General features: G+C 36.2%; 1 protein-coding gene across 4 annotated transcripts in view; it reads left to right on the top strand.

Annotated features, from left to right (window-relative positions):
* Slc44a5 (solute carrier family 44 member 5) overlaps nucleotides 1–19312 on the top strand; it is a 349067-nt gene that overhangs the window by 17943 nt on the left and 311812 nt on the right. Inside the window, exon 2 of one of the 4 annotated variants that reach the window (XM_070007304.1) lies at nucleotides 12257–12348. The exons of the other annotated variants lie outside the window; for them this stretch is intronic. The gene's annotated coding sequence lies outside the window, so the exon portion shown is untranslated. The remainder of the gene's footprint in view (nucleotides 1–12256; nucleotides 12349–19312) is intronic. 4 annotated transcript variants of the gene reach the window in all.

The following is a 19312-nucleotide window of genomic DNA, read 5'->3' as shown; positions in this document are numbered from 1 at the left end:
TCTTTCCTACACTGTATCCTATGTACAACACTTTTAATGAGCTAGTCTAGGAGAATTTTCATTATGGTTTTGAAATTACACTTTCTACTGCTGACAATGCAACTTTTAAATTGTGGGTCCTAATAGTAGCATTCAGTACTAGGCATTTTTATTATTTTGTGCCAGTGGACCAGAATGACTTAAACCTTCTGCACATAAACCATTCAGCTAGCTTAGTCATTTTATTCAACAAGTGAAACACTATATGTAATTTTTTTTTCTGGTCATGGGGCCTGACTTCTGGGCCTGGGCTCAAGGAGAGCGCTCTACCATTTGAGCCACAGGACCACTTCTGGCTTTTTCTGCTTATGTGGTGCTGAGGAATTGAACCCAGGGCCTCATGCATGCAAGGCAAGCACTCTACCACTGAGCCACCTTCCCAGCCCTATATGTAAAAAATTTAAGCCTAGCTTTTAGAAAACCTTGGTCATACAGTATAGTCTGACTCCTTTTCTCCTATTTCTTTTTTATATTTTTTTATTGTAAAAATACTGTACCAGAGGGGTTACAGTTACATGAGTAAAATAATGAGTACATTTCCTATAGAGCATTGTTACCTCCTTTGTTTTTCCCCTACCATCCCTTCCCTCCCCACCTCCCCAGCTCCTCCCCCGCCCCCCCCACAAAGTTGTAAAGTTCCTTATCAACATAGTGTCTTGTACATCTCATTGTTACAATGGGTCAACCTGTATCCTTATTTCAGTATTTTGTTATTTCCCTTCCCCTCCCCAAACTAAAATAATGTATATACAAGATGCAGGACACCGGAATCCAATACAGTGAAACAGGGGTTATACCATGGGGGAAAAACATACAAAAGAAACAAAACAAAATCACATAGAACATTATAAATATGATAAAAACAATAGTGAGAAAGTAAAAAACACTTATGCTCCTATCTTGGGATTCATTTAGCTTAACATCATCTTATATGTACATAGCTTTTGGCCTTTTCTGCTTGTCCTAGACATATACTAGTTATTGCAAATAAGGGAAACCATGGGACCTATATTTCTTCTTTTTAAAGCTTTTCTTTACTAATGCTAATGTTTCTTGATTCCCTTTTGGTAATGTGAGGATTAGATGTTGAATGAGGCTGTTTTCCTCAGCCTTCGGGGGCTGACCCATATTATTTTTTAAAAAAAATTATTGTGAAAATACTGTACAGAGGGGTTACAATTACATGAGCAAGGTAATGAGTACATTTCTTATCAAGCATTGTTGCCTCCTCCTTTGTTTCCCCTTTTCATTCCTTCCCATCTTTCCCCCCAATCTGACTCATAACTTTGGCAAAGTAGCAGGGTATAAAATTAACCCTCAAAGGGGCTGGGAAGGTGGCTCAGTGGTAGAGGGCTTGCCTTGCATGCATGAGGCCCTAGGTTCGATTCCTCAGCACCCCATAAGCAAAAAGAAAAAAACTGGAAGTGGTGCTGTGGCTCAAGTGGTAGAGTGCTAGCCTTGAGCTGAAGAGCTGAGGGATAGCACTCAGGCCCAGAGTTCAGGCCCCATGACCGGACCCCCCCCCAAAAAAAATAAAAAAATAAAATTAACCCTCAAAAATAAATGGCTTTTCTCTATGCCAACAACGAGAAAAATGTGGCTGAAATTAGGAAAGCAACTCTATTCGTAATAGCCCCACAAAAATAAAATACCTAGGAATTAACTTAACTAAAGAAGTGGACCTCCACGATGAAAACTTTAAAAACCTGAAAAAGGAAATCAAAACAGAACTTAGAAAGTGGAAAAACCTCCCACGCTCCTGGATTGGAAGGATCAACATCATGAAAATGGCAATACTTCCCAAGGCTATCTACAAATTCAGTGCGATACCGATCAATATTCCAACCTCATTCTTCAAGGAAATAGAAGAGGCAATCGAAAAATTCATATGGAACAATAAAAGACCCCAAATAGCAAAAACGATCCTTAACAGAAAGAACAGTGCTGGAGGAATATCAGTACCAAATTTCAAACTCTATTACAAAGCCATAGTAATCAAAACAGCTTGGTACTGGCACAAGAACAGACCTCAGGACCAATGGAATAGAATTGAAAACCCAGAAATGAACTCATATTACTTTTAAATGGGAAAAATTGATTAATGCTATTATTTAAAAGTTCTGCCTTAGAATAGTTATTTTCCCCCACATGATGCTTATAGCCAATTTTCAGACAGTAGGTATCTATGAAAGTAATTTTTCCTCTTTACATCATATAACTTTACCCTATGGGTTTGGATTTTAAAAATTAAAATGAGTTACTGATTCTATAGAACTCATTATTCTCTTGAAGTTATACATATCCATCCACAGAAATAACGTGGAATATCCTGGTTTCTACTAATAAAAACAATTCATCTATATGGTGCTCATTTTCCTTCTACACATGAACAAGGGCCTATGGATCTTGTCATCAAAGCAACATAAGAAAAGATGAATTTTTTTGGTCTGTCCTAAGGCATACTATTTCTGGCTTTTTAATTCTTCACTTGTTCATAAGTACTCTTTAAAGTGTAACTTAGCATTTTGTTCTACATTTTGTCATTTCATTGTTTCTTTTGGGCAATAAAAGTATTGTGGTTAGGACCTACAGTTGCATCTTTTGACTCTAGATATGTAAAGTTTTTTTTTTTTTTTCTCATGCTACATGCATAGTCTTAGTTTGTTTCTTGGAAGTGTTTTTCAATGGACAATTACACAATATGAATGCAACCATACAGATATGTCTACTAGTAGGTGGCTACCAAATTTTAACTTGTAAAAACATACATGCAATATGCTGTACACTTTACAAGCTGAAATATTAAAAATATCTAAATATTTACCTGATATTTAAAAAGTTCGTCACTTATGCCATCTATTGAATTACTCTCAACCCAAACCTCCATTTCCCATATTGGTTCACAGATGAGATAACATAATTCCTATTAAAAAAGTGGCAACAGATGGATTTTGTTTCTCAAATTTTCTTTTTCTTTGTGAAGTCTATAGAATCATTTCAGATTTTTAAAAAATTATTCTGTCTCTTCTAAATCTTATTTGTTGAGAAAACTTTTGTCACCTGTCATTTCAAGAGCTTTCCTGGGTTGTAACACCAACTGCTGTGACTCTTCAGAAGGGGTGTAATTAGTTAAAAAAATGTGTATATATATATATATATATATATATATATATATATATATATATCTTAATTGCATTAGGCCTATGGGAAAAGTGTATGTAGTTAAAATTCACAATGCAGAGTAACATGTTACTGTGGAGAAGTGAATGCAGGAGAACCCTTTGAAAGACTTTTCTTAGGCCCTTAGAATTTTAGAATTTTTTCCTACTCTTACTCTTCCTTTACTACTGCCTCCTCCTCATCTTCCTCCTCTTCCTCTTCCTTTTCTGTGCCTGTTCTGGGGTCTAGATATTGTCCCTGAGCTTTTGTACTCAAGCCTAGTGCTCTACCACTTGTCACAGCTCCATTTCTGTTTTTAGTGTGGTTAATTGGAGATAACAGTCTCAAAGACTTTCCTGCCTGGGCTAGCTTTGAACCACCATCCTCAGATTTCAGCCTGCTGAATTGCAGGCATGAGTCATCAGTGCCTAGAAGTTTTTTGTTTTTGTTTTTGTTTTGTAACAATCTATTGATCCTTTATTACTCACCAAAACTCTTTCACTGAACTAAAGGTGCTTAATCAGCAAATTAAATGTCATTGACATGGAAAAGGAATCTTTTATTTTTGTGTGGCCAACAAGAGATTGGGACATCTGGCTAGACCTTACTCTTTTTTTTTTTTTTTGGTCTGTCGTGGGGCTTGAACTTCAGGTCTGGGTGCTGTCCCTCAGCTCTTCAGCTCAAAGGTAGCGCTCTACCACTTGAACCACAGCGCCACTTCTGGCTTTTTCTGTTTACATGGTGCTGAGGAATTGAACCCATGGCCTCATGCATGTAAGGCAAGCACTCTACCACTGAACCACCTTCCCAGCCCCTAGAACTTATTCTTAATCTACCATCTCTGATGTACATTTTTATCATCTGGCCAAATCCAGCTGATTCGCCAAAGCATTTCCTTTCATTCTGTAGTCATTAAAATATAATACTTTGGGCTGGGAAGGTGGCTCAGTGGTAGAGTTGCTTGCCTTGCATGCGTGAGGCCCTGGATTTGATTTCTCAGCACCACATAAGCAGAAAAAGCCAGAAGTGGCACTGTGGCTCAAGTGGTAGAGTGCTAGCCTTGAGCTGAATTGCTCAAGGACAGTGCGCAGGCCCAGAGTTCAAGACCCACAACTGACCAAAATAAAATAAAATACAACACTTTTCCTTATCATCATCAAATCTTTTTCCTTAGTAAGCAAATGGTCATCATCCAGAGTTTACTTCTTTCTTGATGAAAACTTTTACCTTTAGGAATTTAAATTGAGGCTCTGAATTCTTTGCTTTATAATAAGCATTTAAAACTCAAAGTTCTTAATTTGTAATCATTAGTGCTATACTGATTAGACTATTTCAATAGTATGTTTCATCTTAACACATGGTAAATTGTATGCTAATATTTTTTACTTGATATATTAAAATTTAGCAATATAGATAATTTTTATTTGATGAAGAAAATGTCTATATGTATGGTATATAGCATGATGTTTAAGAAATGTATGTAGTGTGAAATGATTAAAACTATATAACATATCTATCATGTCATAGGTATGTCATATTTTGTGATGAGAACATTCAGTGTATACTTTCTTGGCAATTATTAATATAGTTACTAATTACATTATTATTGGCAATTATTAATGTAATTAATAATAACAACATTATTATTGATTACAGTCCCCATGCTTCATAAGGGATCACTACAACTTATTCTGTGTAATTTAAACAAATTTCATACCCTATGCCTAAAATCTCCCCATCCAAATAGCCACTGCCAGGTCTACTTGCTTCTATGAATTTTATTTTTTTAATGTGTTCCACATATAAATGAGACTATGCAGTACTTGTATTATTTCAACTAGTCTATTATTTTCTATTATTTCCATGTGGCAAATGACAGAATTTTTTTCTTTTAAAAGCTGTATAGTTATTGATGCTCTTGTACCTGTACTTATAAAGGACATAAAAAAATTCATTCCTTTGTCAGTGGACAATTAGTGGATTCTATATCTTAGCCAAAGTGAATAAGGCAGTGAGTGTGAAATTATCTGTTTGAAATACTGGCTTCCTTCTTTGGCTATATTCTTCAAGTAAGATTGCTGAATCATATGGCAGTTCTACTGTAAAGTTTTTGAAAATGTCTCTACACTGACTTCCAATAGCATCTGTACCAACTGTGTTCAAAGATTCTTCTCTCCACATTCCATTTTTGAGGATAGCCATTCTTACAGGTGTGTGATGAAATATTGTGTTTTTAAGTTAAGTTGTTTTCTGATGAATAATGATGTTCTCAAAAATAATGTTGAGAAAAGTTTAGAGAATTGATACAATCTGACTTTCAAACATTTTTATTCATATTCTGCCAACCATTTGTGTGTCTCCTTTTGTGAAATATCTACTTAAGTCCAATTTTATAATTGGAGGGTTTTTTTTCACGTTTTGTATATTGATGTCTTATCAGCAGTGTCTTTTGAGGACTTTCCCCTAATTTCATACACTGTTTCTTCGCTGGATTGATTATTTCTTTGGCTGAACAGAGCTCTTATCTTTGACGCAATTTAATTTATCTAATTTTGCTTTTCCTGTCTGTATTTTTAGGGTTGTACTTGTAATTTATTTCTTAGATCATAGATATTTTTCCAGAAAATATAAAGTACCTTATATGAACATGTACACTATATCTCTGCTATTGATTAGGCTGGAGAATGAGGCTCTTAGGGAAAAACAGTTAATTGAAGATTACTCTCTATAACTGACTTAAACAAAACTTGTAACACAGTAAAATCCCCATGCCACTAAACTATGCAATGCAATCAAGGCTTTTTTCATAGAATTTCAGAATAATTACTATAATAATTACTGCATTGATGTGATAGATTATACTTAGAGATACCAACCATAAGATCACTAGCTATGTTGCAACCCAACAAAACAACCTGAATACTGTTTATACTTTGACTTATAATCTAGTTATGTATAAAATATAGAATGGTAAATAGGATGATAGAGATAGGTAATGGTATAATAGATGTTTTGGTGATTTCTTTAAATTTATTATAGAACTTGAATGAAATTCTTTTAATTTATTATGCTTATTTAGCTCAAAATTTTTTAAAGAAATTACAAGAAATGAATAGAAGACAATATGGAAATTATCTTTAACTAGATATGTTTATAAATCTCTTAAATGTACTTAGGAAAAATGTACATAGGGTATATTTAAATAGTATAAAATGTATTTGAAAGTTAATTAAAAGCTAATTTTAACAGATCATCCTACAAGGGTCAAGTGTCTTTGAAGCTTTATGGTCATGAGTTTTTAGTGTTGAAATAATTTCAAATTTAAGACAAAAGAAAAATAAAATATTCACAAACTGTTTGGAAGTTGATACAGTTTATCTTTAAAGTACATATTGTGAAGACTTAGAAAACCTGGGAGCAATTATATAAACCAATGTATAGAGTGAACAATTGTCAGCATTAAGAATTCATACTGTGTGTCAGTCTTTTAAAAATGTTTGCTAATTATTTATTAAATTTAATTATTTAATAAATATTGGATATGTACTTTGTTAGGATATTAGTTTAGGGTTGTACACTAGCATAAAACAGAAAAATATTTATGCTTTCAAGGAACTTATGTTTGAATGGTAGGATATATATAATTTAAAAATGAATAAATAGAAAATATTGTGCAGTATATAGTTTTAGTTTTTAGGGAGAATTTAAAGGAAGAAAAGAGATATTCCTGAATAGGAGGTTTCTTTTCTTTTCTTCTATTTTTTTAAATCCGCGTTGCTATGTAGCCCAGATTGGCCTCTGTCTCCTGAGTGTTGGAATTGCAGATGTGCACTGCCATGCTGATTAAAATGAGGGGTTCTTTAATTTTAGAAAACTTAGCATGTGAAGCCGTCATTGACAAAGTGACATTTGACCAAAGATCTGAAATAAGGGCAAAGACAACTGGCAGAAGTAAAACCCAGAAGTAGGGAACAAGAGCAAGAGCCTCCATGCAGGAGTATGCCTTGCACTTTTGGAGTTTCCAGGTTCAGGAGAAAAGTAATAGGAGATTAGCTCAGGAAGGCAAGGAAGGGTCTGCTCAAGTAGGTGTGGAATTTTGTTCTGAGAGAGACGTAAAATTAAATGAAGGGTTTGAACAGAGAATTGGTGAAATCTGATTTACATTCTACCAGCATTCTTTTAGTTGCTGTGTTGAGAGAAGACTATAGAGGATAAGACTTGGAATTTTGAAGTCAATGATGAAGCTGTTGGAATAGTCCAGCTAGAGATTTTGGTTCTTGCTAGTAGTAGTAAGGTGTGATGAGAAAAGGTTGGATTCTGGGTACATTTGGAAAACAGAATGGTGTCAGAAAGATAAAAGCCAGTAACACAAGAAGAATGCAGGAGAAATTTTGGAAAAACAAGCATAGAAAGAGAAGACAGGGAATTCGATATTGGAGAACTTGAATTTAAGACATCCATTAGACATTCAAATAGAAACAAATTTACTCTATGAGGCAGTCACTAGCATTGTCATGTCTATGCCAAGTAACAGTACAGAAAGGTTAATTTTTCTTTATTCAGACAATAGAGGCAACATTCAAATCTAAGCAGTCTAACAGTGCCTGCTATAGAAAAAAATGCCGTGATGTCTATCTATATCCAAAGAACTCAGCAATTAGTGGGGTGACATTGAATGTCACAAAATTAAAAATAAAAAAATCCTTCCTTCCTTCCTTCCTTCCTTCCTTCCTTCCTTCCTTCCTTCCTTCCTCCCTCCCTCCCTCCCTCCCTTCCTTCCTTCCTTCCTTCCTTCTTCATATAGTAATTTATTTGAAAAAGTGCTGTTCTACAAGATTTACATAGATCAGCTCATATATAATATTTAAAAACTTATCTTTAAATAGTTATTCAGAGACATTGACATTTAACAGTTTATGAATACAAGTTTATGAATGACATTTTAATAAATGTCATCACTTTCAACAATTCCACAAGTCTTCTGACACTGTCTGTATGTATGTCTCTGAGTTTCAAACTCTCCAGTATCTTAGCCTGCAAGAACTTTCTACCACTCCTGAGCACTTCTTTTGTTGTTGTTGTTGTTTGTTTTTGTCGGTTGTAGGACTTGAACTCTGGGCTTGGGTGCTGTCCTTGCGTTCTTCGGCTCAAGGCTAGTGCTCTTTTGGCTCAAGGCTAGTGCTCTACCGCATGCGCCGCAGCACCACTTCCGGTTTTCTAGTGGTTTATTGGAGGTAAGAGTCTCACAGGCCTGGCTTTGAACCGTGATCCTCAGATCTCAGCCTCCTGAGTAGCTAGGATTACAGACGTGAGCCACCAGCGCCCTGCTCCTGAGCACTTCTTAAATGTTGTCTGTCCCGGTATTCTGGTTTCCTGGGAGGCAATTGCTAATAGCATTATTCATGGTTCCCTTTTTCATGTTGTCTTTTTCATAATGTGTTTGCAGTTAACTTATCACAGGGCAACTGTTCAGGCACTCCTTTGTCAGTTAACCTAGCCATACAAGTTTTAGTCTGAACAAATTGTGTTGTGTTGTAAACTACATAGCTGAGAAAAGCAAATTATTACAATTTAAATATGTGCTTTCTCTATTAAGTAGTCTAACATTAATAAGGAGTTTTTCAAATAACTGTTTAAGAAAAATGATTTAGCTTTCAAAGAATTGCATAGGACTTTCCCAGTGGTTCATAAAATGCTTTATATCTTGACATGCCATCCCTAGGAATATTTGTGAATGAATGGCTGACATGCTATTAACTATTCAGCAATACCTTCACAAATCAATAAAAATGTAGTGCATAATCCCAAAATTCATATGGAACAATAAAAGACCCTGAATAGCAAAAACGATCCTCAACAGAAAGAATACTGCTGGAGGAATATCAATACCAAATTTCAAACTCTACTACAAAGCCATAGTAATCAAAACAGCTTCGTACTGGCACAAGAACAGACCTCAGGACCAATGGAATAGAATTGAAAACCCAGAAATGAACCCACAGACCTATAGCCACCTATTCTTCAATCAGAGAGCTAAAAAAAAAAAGAATGGAAGAAAGACAGCCTCTTCAGTAAATGATGCTGGCAAAATTGGTTAACTACTTGTAGAAAAATAAAGCTAGATCCTTACATATCACCTTGCACCAGAACCAACTCCAAATGGATCAAAGACCTCGGAGTCAAAGCAGACACTCTGAAAACATTACAGGATGGAATAGGAGAAACCCTAGGTCTCCTTGGCACAGGCCAAATTTTTCTTAATAGAGACCCAGAAACACAACAAATCAAAGAAAGGTTGGACAAATGGGTTGCATGAAATTGCAGAGCTTCTGCATGGCAAAGGACATAGCTAGCTAGATCAATAGAAAGCCCATGGATTGGGAGAAGATCTTCACTAGCCATACAATGGACAAGGGTCTCATATCTAAAATATACCTGGAACTCAAAAAATTAAATCCCCCAACAATAAATCTTCAAAGAAACACCTGCCCAATAAATAAGTGGGCTAAAGACTTAAAGAGAAACTTCTCTGAAGAGGAAAGAAGGATGGCCAATAGACACATGAAGAAATGCTCAACCTCCCTAGCTATAAAAGAAATGTAAATCAAAACAACATTGAGATATGACCTCACTCCAGTTAGAATGGCTAAAATCAAGAACTCTAATAACAACAGATCCTGGAGGGGATGTGGACAGAAGGGAACCTTACTGCATTGTTGGTGGGAGTGTAAACTTGTTCAACCACTTTGGAAAGCAGTATGGAAGTTCCTCAAAAGACTTCACATAGAGCTCCCCTATGATCCAGCAATCCCACTTTTGGGCATTTACCCAAATGTTTACAAACAAGACCACACTAAAGCTACGACTATGTTTATTGCAGCATTATTTACTATAGCTAAGATATGGAACCAACCCAGATGCCCCTCAGTAGATGAATGGATCAAGAAAAGGTGGTATATATACACAATGGAATTCTATGCCTCCATCAGAAAGAATGACATTGCCCCATTTGTTAGGAAATGGAAAGACTTGGAAAAAAAATATATTAAGTGAAGTAAACCAGGCCCAAAGAAACATAGGTCCCATGGTTTCCCTTATTTACAATATCTGGTATATGTCTGAGTCAAGCAGAAAAGGTCAGATAAGGTGATGTTAGGAAAATGAACCCTAAGATATGTATTCAAATGTTTTTTCTTTCTTGCGATTGTTTCTAACACATTTATAAGATTATTTCTTTGTTGCTTTGTATGTCCCTCCCCCACAGTATAACCCCTGCTTTCACTGTATTTGATGTCGATATAACTTGTGGAGGGGAAGGGGAAAAACAAATCGTTTAAATAGGGATACAGGTGAACCCATTGCAACAATGAGATGTACAAGTCATTATGTCGAAAAATGAACTTTACAACTTTGGTGGGGGGGGTCGGGGGGGGGAGGCCGGGGGGAGAAGCTGGGAGGATTGGGTGGGGGAGGATGGGAAGGTATGGGAAGGGTAAACAAAGGAGGAGGCTACAATGCTTGATAAGAAATGTACTCATTATCTTGCCCATGTAATTGTAACCCCTCTGTACAGTATTTTCACAATAAAAAAATGTAGTGCATAGCCAATAATATAATTAATTTGTCACTTGGCAGTTGGTCCTACCAGAGTGAATATAAAAAAAAATCTAAATCTAAATTTTCCCTTTTTTCTATTGTACCTTGTGATACTCTATGATTAAATTAAACCTTTAAAGTATAAGCTCATTATATTTTATATTTACACATAATAATACATGTGGCCAGAACCACTTAATGAAATAATATAATTTGTTGAGTGAATACAATGCTACATTCAAGTAATATGTGACTCAGTGTTAAGAAGTAGCTTGTAGAAATTAGTTTTATTATTCTAAGCTTGTTTGAACTTAAGCATTTTAATGTGTTACATGATTTCTTTAGAAAACAATTTTATTTTCTCAGTCCAAGAGCCAGATCCATTTTTGCTTTTATTTTATTAAGTTGCTTGTTTTTTTAAAAAATCCATATTATAGGAGTAAGTATTTTTATTATTTTATCAAGATGTGTCTGATCTGCAAAACTGAATAAATATCAAGTGACACATAAGAAGAAAATGTCGTAGGTTTAGTGTCAGATAATGTAAGTTAAGGCATTCTTAAGCCAAGTAAACAATGTCAAGTGGCACTTTTAAAAAGTTTTTATTGTTATTATTAAGGTGTTATACAGATGGGGTTACCATTTTATAAGTAATGGGAACATTTGTTTTTTGGTCAATGTCACCCCTTCGTTCACTTTCTTCCCGTTTCCCTCTTTCATGCCTGCCCACGAATGCATAGTTTGTTTTCTACTTCATTTGTTCACTTTCTTCCATTTCTGTGCCTTCCTCTTTGTCCTCCCCGCCAAAAGACAAAAATAAAACCCCAAAGCAAATACAAACACCACTACCAAACTCCCTGCTCCCCTTCCCCATGTTTCCATTTCCTGAAATTGGTTTCAATAAATAGTATTTTAAAAGTTCACAGGAGGTATACCTTTGGGTTTTTTCCCCTAGGTTATTCTCCTTTGGATTGTGTGTGAATTCCTGGAAATTTGTATGCACTGTCATGTCCAGTTATATTTTAGATCTAGCTTCCACAATGTGTCATTTGTCTCTCTGAGTTTGGCTTACCTCACTTAACATGATATATTCTAGGTCCATCGATTTCCCTGCAAATGGCATAATATTATTCTTTCTAATGGATGAGTAAAATTCCACTGTGTATATATACCAGATTTTTTTAATTGAAAGGGCATTTCTCTGACCAAACATACTGTGTGTATTTTCTGTCTGGACTGCCCTAAGATTAGATAATAGTAAAATACTCTTCCTGGAACAAAGTATTGAAAATGCAACTCAAAATGAGCAAGGCCTGACTTTCTTAATAAGAGAAATCACAAAAAGAACAAATCGTTTTATCTCCCAATATCACAACTTACTTCTGAGTGTAACTCAAGGTGCTGACTTTGATTTATTTCACCTTCTCACTTTTTATCTTTTCCCAAATGCTGCTTTATGAAGCTTATTCAGCTGAGACTAAAATGAGTTGAGACTTGCTGACAGTCTTCAGATTTGTCACACTTACTGATACATCCTGTTTACCGGTACATAAGGTACATAATTATTTTTACTATAAATATTATATCTGGGTAGAAGGTGCAAACACTATTTCTGAACCTCACTATGGCCAAAACATTGCACATATTTTCCAAAGCAACAAAAGCTGTCATAGGAAGAGATTTTCTTCTGACTTTTTTTCTTGAGTTATATTCCAATGAAATAAATATTGTGGCAATTTATATGACATGTATTGAATCAGTTTAATTTATGGCAATAGAACTTATTTACTGTCACCTTTAGTAGTCAAGTTCATATTCACCTATAGGTAAGTACCTAACTATTCATTTTACATGTTTGTGAGGGAGGCATTCTAAGGAATATTTTTACTTATCATGTTACTAAGTAGTCAATTTTATTGAAAGAATACATTTATCTTCTGAAGAAGTCATTGCAGGAAAATTTCTAATAAAAAGGCAGAATCCTCTGCTATACCCTTCCCTACTTACAGAATTGACTATTTTTTAACTATTCCTGTTTAGATTGTTTTCTAATAAGTATTTCTAAATTACACAAACACACAAATACATTGCTGCTTCTTGGATTATTACTTTGGACACTATTTACTTCTTGATATATTATATTAGGACCAAACTAACTTTTATTACTCTTTATCTCTCCATTACCCCTTTTCCTACATACAACCATTCAATAGTCTGTTTTCTTACTCATGAATTTTAGTATTTAAAAATATAGCTATATCTTTACTTCCTGTTACATTAATCATTGACATTGAATCCAAATCCGAACTCTAGTATTTTTTTAAATTTGGGCAATAACTAGGTTTGAACTCAGGGTCTTTCATGGGCTAGGTAGGTAGGTGCTCTACCACGTGGGCCACTCTGCCATCCCTTAGTTCCTACTTTGTAAATAAGCACCTGTCTTTCTTCCACTTCCTTCACCTGAGTACTTTCCAATTTTCCATGTCAATAAAAAATTCCCATTAGTATGACCAGATAAATTGACATGCAGAGCAAACTATAGTTCATTGCTATTTGTCTATGGAATTTTCATTTACTCTCTATGGGCTTAATGTAGAGTTCTTATGAAAATTCCTTCACTTTGGGTTTAATTCTCTGGCATTCAGTGAACTTTTTTTTCAGATTCAAATCTCAAAAGGAATTATCTCTTGGAAAATTATACTCATAAACGTATCTTATTCTTAACCTTTTCAGAGTTCTCAATCCATGCAGCTCCTTCCTGGAGCAGTAGTCTACTGCATGAGGTCTGTACTAGGTCCTCCTAAGGGCCTTTTGAAAGCTGTACTCTTAGCCTTGCCTTTGTGCTCTCCTGCACAGCACCCTCTTCCTTTATGTCTTTTATGCATTCTTTGTGGCTTATGTCCTCAAATGAACTTCTTTTTTTTTCTTTGGCCAGTCCTGGAGCTTGAACTCAGGGTCTGGGCACTGTCAGTGAGCCTCTTTGTGCTCAAGGCTAGTTCTCTACCACTTCAGCCACAGTGTCACTTCTGGCTTTTTCTGTTTATGCGGTACTGAGAAATCAAACCCAGGGTTTCATCCATGCTAGGCAAGCACTCTACCACTAAGCCACATTCCCAGTCCCGCTCAAGTGAACTTCTGAGGAAGGGTACATAGGATGTAACATGAATAAGGGCTTGCAAACCAACAAAGCTTCATTCTATTTTCATATCTGATTGAATAAATCATTTTGGCAGAAAATGCAATTCTTGGTTGGAAATCATTTGTTTTCAGAACTTTGACTTCAATTGATTGACCGTGATACTGTCATACTTTTTCCTAAAACAGAGAAGATAGCTGAGGGCAGGTTGTGTGTGTGTGTGTGTGTGTGTGTGTGTGTGTGTGTGTGTGTGTGTGTGTGTGTTTATGTGCAGAGTTAAGTAATGGGTTTCAGTGGGTCTTATGTCCAGGGCTTGTATGTGTGTTTACTGTTCTATAAACCAAGGGTCAGCAATTGTTTTCTGTAAAAATCAAATGTTAAACAATTTAGGCTTTGTGAGTCACTGTTTGTTTTATAAAAAATGAAACAATGGACTGGAGATATATCTCAAATAGAGTGCAGGTCCAGAATGTGCTAGTTTCTTGGTTCAATCCTCAGTGCCTTAAAAACCAAACCAAACCAAACCAAAAAAATGACCCTTAAACTAATTTTGTAAAAGCAACACAAATATGGTGGATGTAGTTCATCAACCTTTGTAAAGCAAATGTTCAGCTCACCTTCACTTTTAGCATGATAGTTCGTTCTTAGTATCTGAGTCTCAGTCCTATCTGGAATTGGGGTCTTATAAAATAGACTCAGCCTTTCCATCCTACCTAGTGCTTTTCCGGGGTTGTGCTTCCTCCTCTTTCTTCATATATTCTGGCCATCTCTCTTTGATTTCTACCAGTGGTCTTTTATTTGCACTCTCTTATCCAAAAATCTATCAAGAATTTGTCAATTTATGGATCTCCTCCTGTTCTTTTTGTTCCTGTGTGTAGTACATAATGCTGGTACCTGTAATTTCTTATTTCTTTTGATTTCTTATCATCCATTCCATCCTCAATTGACTAAGAATTTCAGTACCTGAAGATTCTCTCTGACTGAAGACTGTCTATTTGGGTTCCATGGGTCAGGTTGGTAGAACCAGAGAATATCTTCCCCTGCAATCCTGCAGCCAAAACTTATAAGAAATGGTGACTAAATAACTCAGCTTCATTCTGAGGTACAATTCTATACTGACTCTAAGGTTGCATAATGGGATTAAACTGCAGGTACCTGATCAGTGTTGTGTGATAAGGAATCCTTTATTTTATTGTTATTTTTCAGGAAGTACTGAGGGTTGAACTCAGGGTCTTGTACCTACTAAGCAAGTGTTCTGTCACTTGAGCTATGCCCTCAATTGCATTTATTTCAGTTATTTTCTAGATTAGCTCTCAAAGCTGCTGGTTTGCCTTGGACTTCTAGCATCTTACCTCCACCTCCTCAAATAGCTAGGATTACTATAATATTACTATTACTGTATTACTAAACCCAGCTTATTCTTTGAATGTAGGATCCCACTAACTGCTGACTCTGGCTGGTGTTGAACCATGATACTCTTATCTCAGTACCTTTTGTGACAGCTCCCTATTTAATGTCCCACTTTCCTTCTGACTATTATTATTTTCTAGGATTACTATAACATAAATTGCTTGAATCCAGATGCCTTATTTCAGAGTCTGCTTCTAATCACTCCAAATGGAGAAAATATTGTGGGTTAAAATTTTATTGTATTTTTAATGAAATTTTGTGTACATGAACATAAACTTTAAGAACTTACTTCATTATTTGAATCTGAACACATTATTAACTAATATTCTATCGAGCCATTACATGGGCTGGGTGGTACTCCTGATGGAGAGAGTAATGAATTAGATATGAATGCTGCTTGCAAGGCATTTGTGTTCTACTGAGCAGATGATACCCACAGTGGAATATTTTACATATGATTAAAAGAGGCTGAGCCAGATGTGTAATAGCTCAGCTTATCAAGCATGAGAAGTCATTTGCAGATGGGTGACTTCAGGAGAAGATAGCAGTTAAGATGGATGAAAAGAAGTGTGGATTAGAAAACAGAATAACGAGGCTGAAACTTCCTCAAAGAGAAAGTGGAATGAGAACAGTCCTTCCAGTGGCATACTAAAGGAATAGTTGACTCTAGAGAAGTTTCCCCCCTAAGGAAGAAGGACAGAATCATGTAAGACAAGCATAAGTGTGTATAAAAATGCAGACACATGCTCAGAATTAGTGGAAATTGTAGGGAGATGTTCCTATAAATATTGATGAGGATTGGTGATAAATGATTCATATAATTAGGAGTTTGGATTTGATGTGGGAAGCACATTAAGATTCTCTGTGAATGGGAACTAAAAAGACCTTTAAAGAGAGAATATTGTGCTTCAGGGACATTTCATTCTTGCGAGGAATAGACTGACCTGCAGTGAGGAAGAGCCTACTGCATACCTGTGGTGATCTTTAGGCTATATCATTGTGCTTTAGTGTGGAATTGGGTATAAAAGGGCTACTTTGACAAATGGGGAAGAGAGAGTTGAATTGTCAAAGGAAGAAAAAAAACTGAGAAAAGTACTGAGAATGGGAAAGCAAGGAAAATTCAAAGAGGTCAAGCTCCTAGGAATCTCTCAAAGTACAAAGGATATTAGAGAGAAGAACGAGGTAGAATTGAGTTTAAATAGCTTATAAGATCATGAACAAGAATATCTTCTCTTCTCCTTATCGTGTCTCTATTTCTAATCATGCATCTTTTCTAGAAGAGTTGGCCAGTCATAGGAATACACCTATTGAAAGTTAGGTTTGGGTTTGTTGGTTTATTTATTTATTATACCAGTTCTGTCATGGGTTTTCAATGGAAACAAAGAAATAAAATGCAATAAATTCTTTTTTCTCCCCTGTCAGTTCTGGGGCTTGAATTCAGAGCCTGAGCACTGCCCCTGCGCTCTTCACTCAAGGGCTCTACCACTTGAGCCACAGTGTCACTTCTGGTTTTCTGGTAGTTTATAACTAGTACATGTGTAGGACAAACAGAAAAGGCCAAAGGCTACATACATATGACCAGATAAGATGCTGTTAAGTGAAATGAACCCTAAGATAGGGACAAAAATAGCTTTTTTCTTTCTTGCTATTGTTTCTAACGTATTTATAATGTACCATGTGATTTTTTTGTTACTTTGTATGTTCCTCCCCCACGGTATAACCAGTTTTCACTGTATTTGATGTTGGTGCCCTAGGTCTTGTATATACACTTCTCTAATTTGGGGAGGGGCAGGGAAAAAAACCAAAATGCTTAAATAAGGATACAAGTTGACCCTTTGTAACAATGAGATGTACAAAACACTATGTTGAAAAGGAACTTACAACTTCAAGGGGGGGTAGTTGTGGAGGTGGGAGAGAAGGGATGGTAGGGGGAAAACAAAGGAGGAGGCAACAATGCTCAATAGGAAATATACTCATTACCTTGCTCATGTAACTGTAAACCCTCTATACAACATTTTTTAAATTTAATTTTATTTTATTTGTGAACATACTGTACAGAGGGGTTACAATTACATGGGCAGGATAATGTGTACATTTCTTACCAAGCATTGCAGCCTCCTCCTTTGGTTTACCCTTCACATCCCTTCCCGGCCTCCCCCCTCCCCCCCAATCCCAATCCTTCTCCTCCCCCTCTCCCCCGCACCTACGTTGTAAAGCTCATTTTGCACATGACAACTTGTACTTCTCATTGTTGCAACAGGTCCGCCTGTATCCTTAAACAACTGGTTTTTTCCCATCTCCTCCACAAGTTATACTGACATCAAATATAGTGAAAGCAGGGGTTATACTGTTGGGGAGGGACATACAAAGCAACAAAGAAATAATCTTATAAATGCGTTAGAAACACATGCATGAAAGAAAAAAACATTAAAATACATATCTAAGGGTTCATTTTCCTGACATCACATTATCTGACCTTTTCCGCTTGACTCATACATATACTAGATATTGCAAATAAGGGAAACCATGGGACCTGTGTTTCTTTGGGCCTGGCTTACTTCACTTAATATAATTTTTTCCAAACCTTTCCATTTCCTAACAAATGGGGCAATGTCATTCTTTCTGATGGAGGCATAGAATTCCATTGTGTATATATACCACATTTTCTTGATCCATTCATCTACTGAGGGGCATCTGGGTTGGTTCCATATCTTAGCTATGGTAAATAATGCTGCAATAAACATTGTTGTGCTGGTAGCTTTAGTGTGGTCTTGTTTGTAAACATTTGGGTAAATGCCCAAAAGTGGGATTGCTGGGTCATAGGGGAGTTCTATGTGGAGTCTTTTGAGGAACCTCCATACTGCTTTCCAAAGTGGTTGAACAAGTTTACATTCCCACCAACAATGAAGTAAGGTTCCTTTCTGTCCACATGCCCTCCAGCATCTGTTGTTGTTAGAGTTCTTGATTTTTGCCGTTCTAACTGGGGTGAGGTGATATCTCAATGTTGTTTTGATTTGCATTTCTTTTATGGCTAGGGATGTTGAACATTTCTTCATGTGTCTATTGGCCATCCTTCTTTCTTCTTCAGAGAAGTTTCTCTTTAAGTCTTTAGCCCACTTATTTATTGGGCAGTTGTTTCTTTGAGGATTTGTTGTTGGGGGGTTTAATTTTTTGAGTTCCAAGTATATTTTAGATATGAGACCCTTGTCCGTTGTATGGCTAGTAAAGATCTTCTCCCAATTCGGGGGCTTTCTATTGATCTTGCTAGCTATGTCATTTGCCCTGCAGAAGCTCTGCAACTTTATGCAATCCCATTTGTCCAACCTTTCTTTGATTTGTTGTGTTTCCGGGTCACTGTACAACATTTTTACAATTAAAAAATGTACAAAAAAAAAGAGTCTCAAGGACTTTCTTGCCTGGGCTGGCTTTGAAACTGTGAGACTCTGATCTCCAATAAACCACTAGAAGTGGTGCTTGGTTCGAGTGGTAGAGTGCTTGCCTTGAGCTGAAAAGTTCAGGGGAAGTGGCCCCCAGGCCCAGAGTTCAAGACCCACGACCAACAAAAAAAAACATTTAGAATTATTTAAGCATATTAGTTGTTCTATCACTCCCTAAGTCTTATGCATTTGTTTTATTTCCTTACATTCCTTCAAGGTCATTTATTGGCATTTCTGTCAGCAACTGGTATAAGTGTGTCACCCACTTCTAACTCTTGTCCTTGTCTTCATTTTTATGCAGAAGTAATTGACAAGGAGACTTTCCTTTTGTCATCCAATAACATTGAAGCAGCTTGCTGTATAGCAATTCTACTTTCTTAGGATTTTTGGAAGTGGGAATTATTCCAATGCTTCTGGATACCCTATTCCCACACTTCTCCTACTAATGTCACTTTTTATTTATTTATTTTTTTGTCGGTTGTGGGGCCTGCACTCCGGGCCTGGGCACCGCCCCTTAGCTCTTCAGCTCAAGGCT

This window comes from Dipodomys merriami, unplaced genomic scaffold (assembly GCF_024711535.1).
Source record: "Dipodomys merriami isolate MVZ:Mamm:240054 unplaced genomic scaffold, mDipMer1.0.p SCAF_7, whole genome shotgun sequence".
Classification (NCBI taxonomy): Eukaryota; Metazoa; Chordata; class Mammalia; order Rodentia; family Heteromyidae; genus Dipodomys; species Dipodomys merriami.
This window is presented reverse-complemented; position numbering and strand designations above follow the sequence as displayed.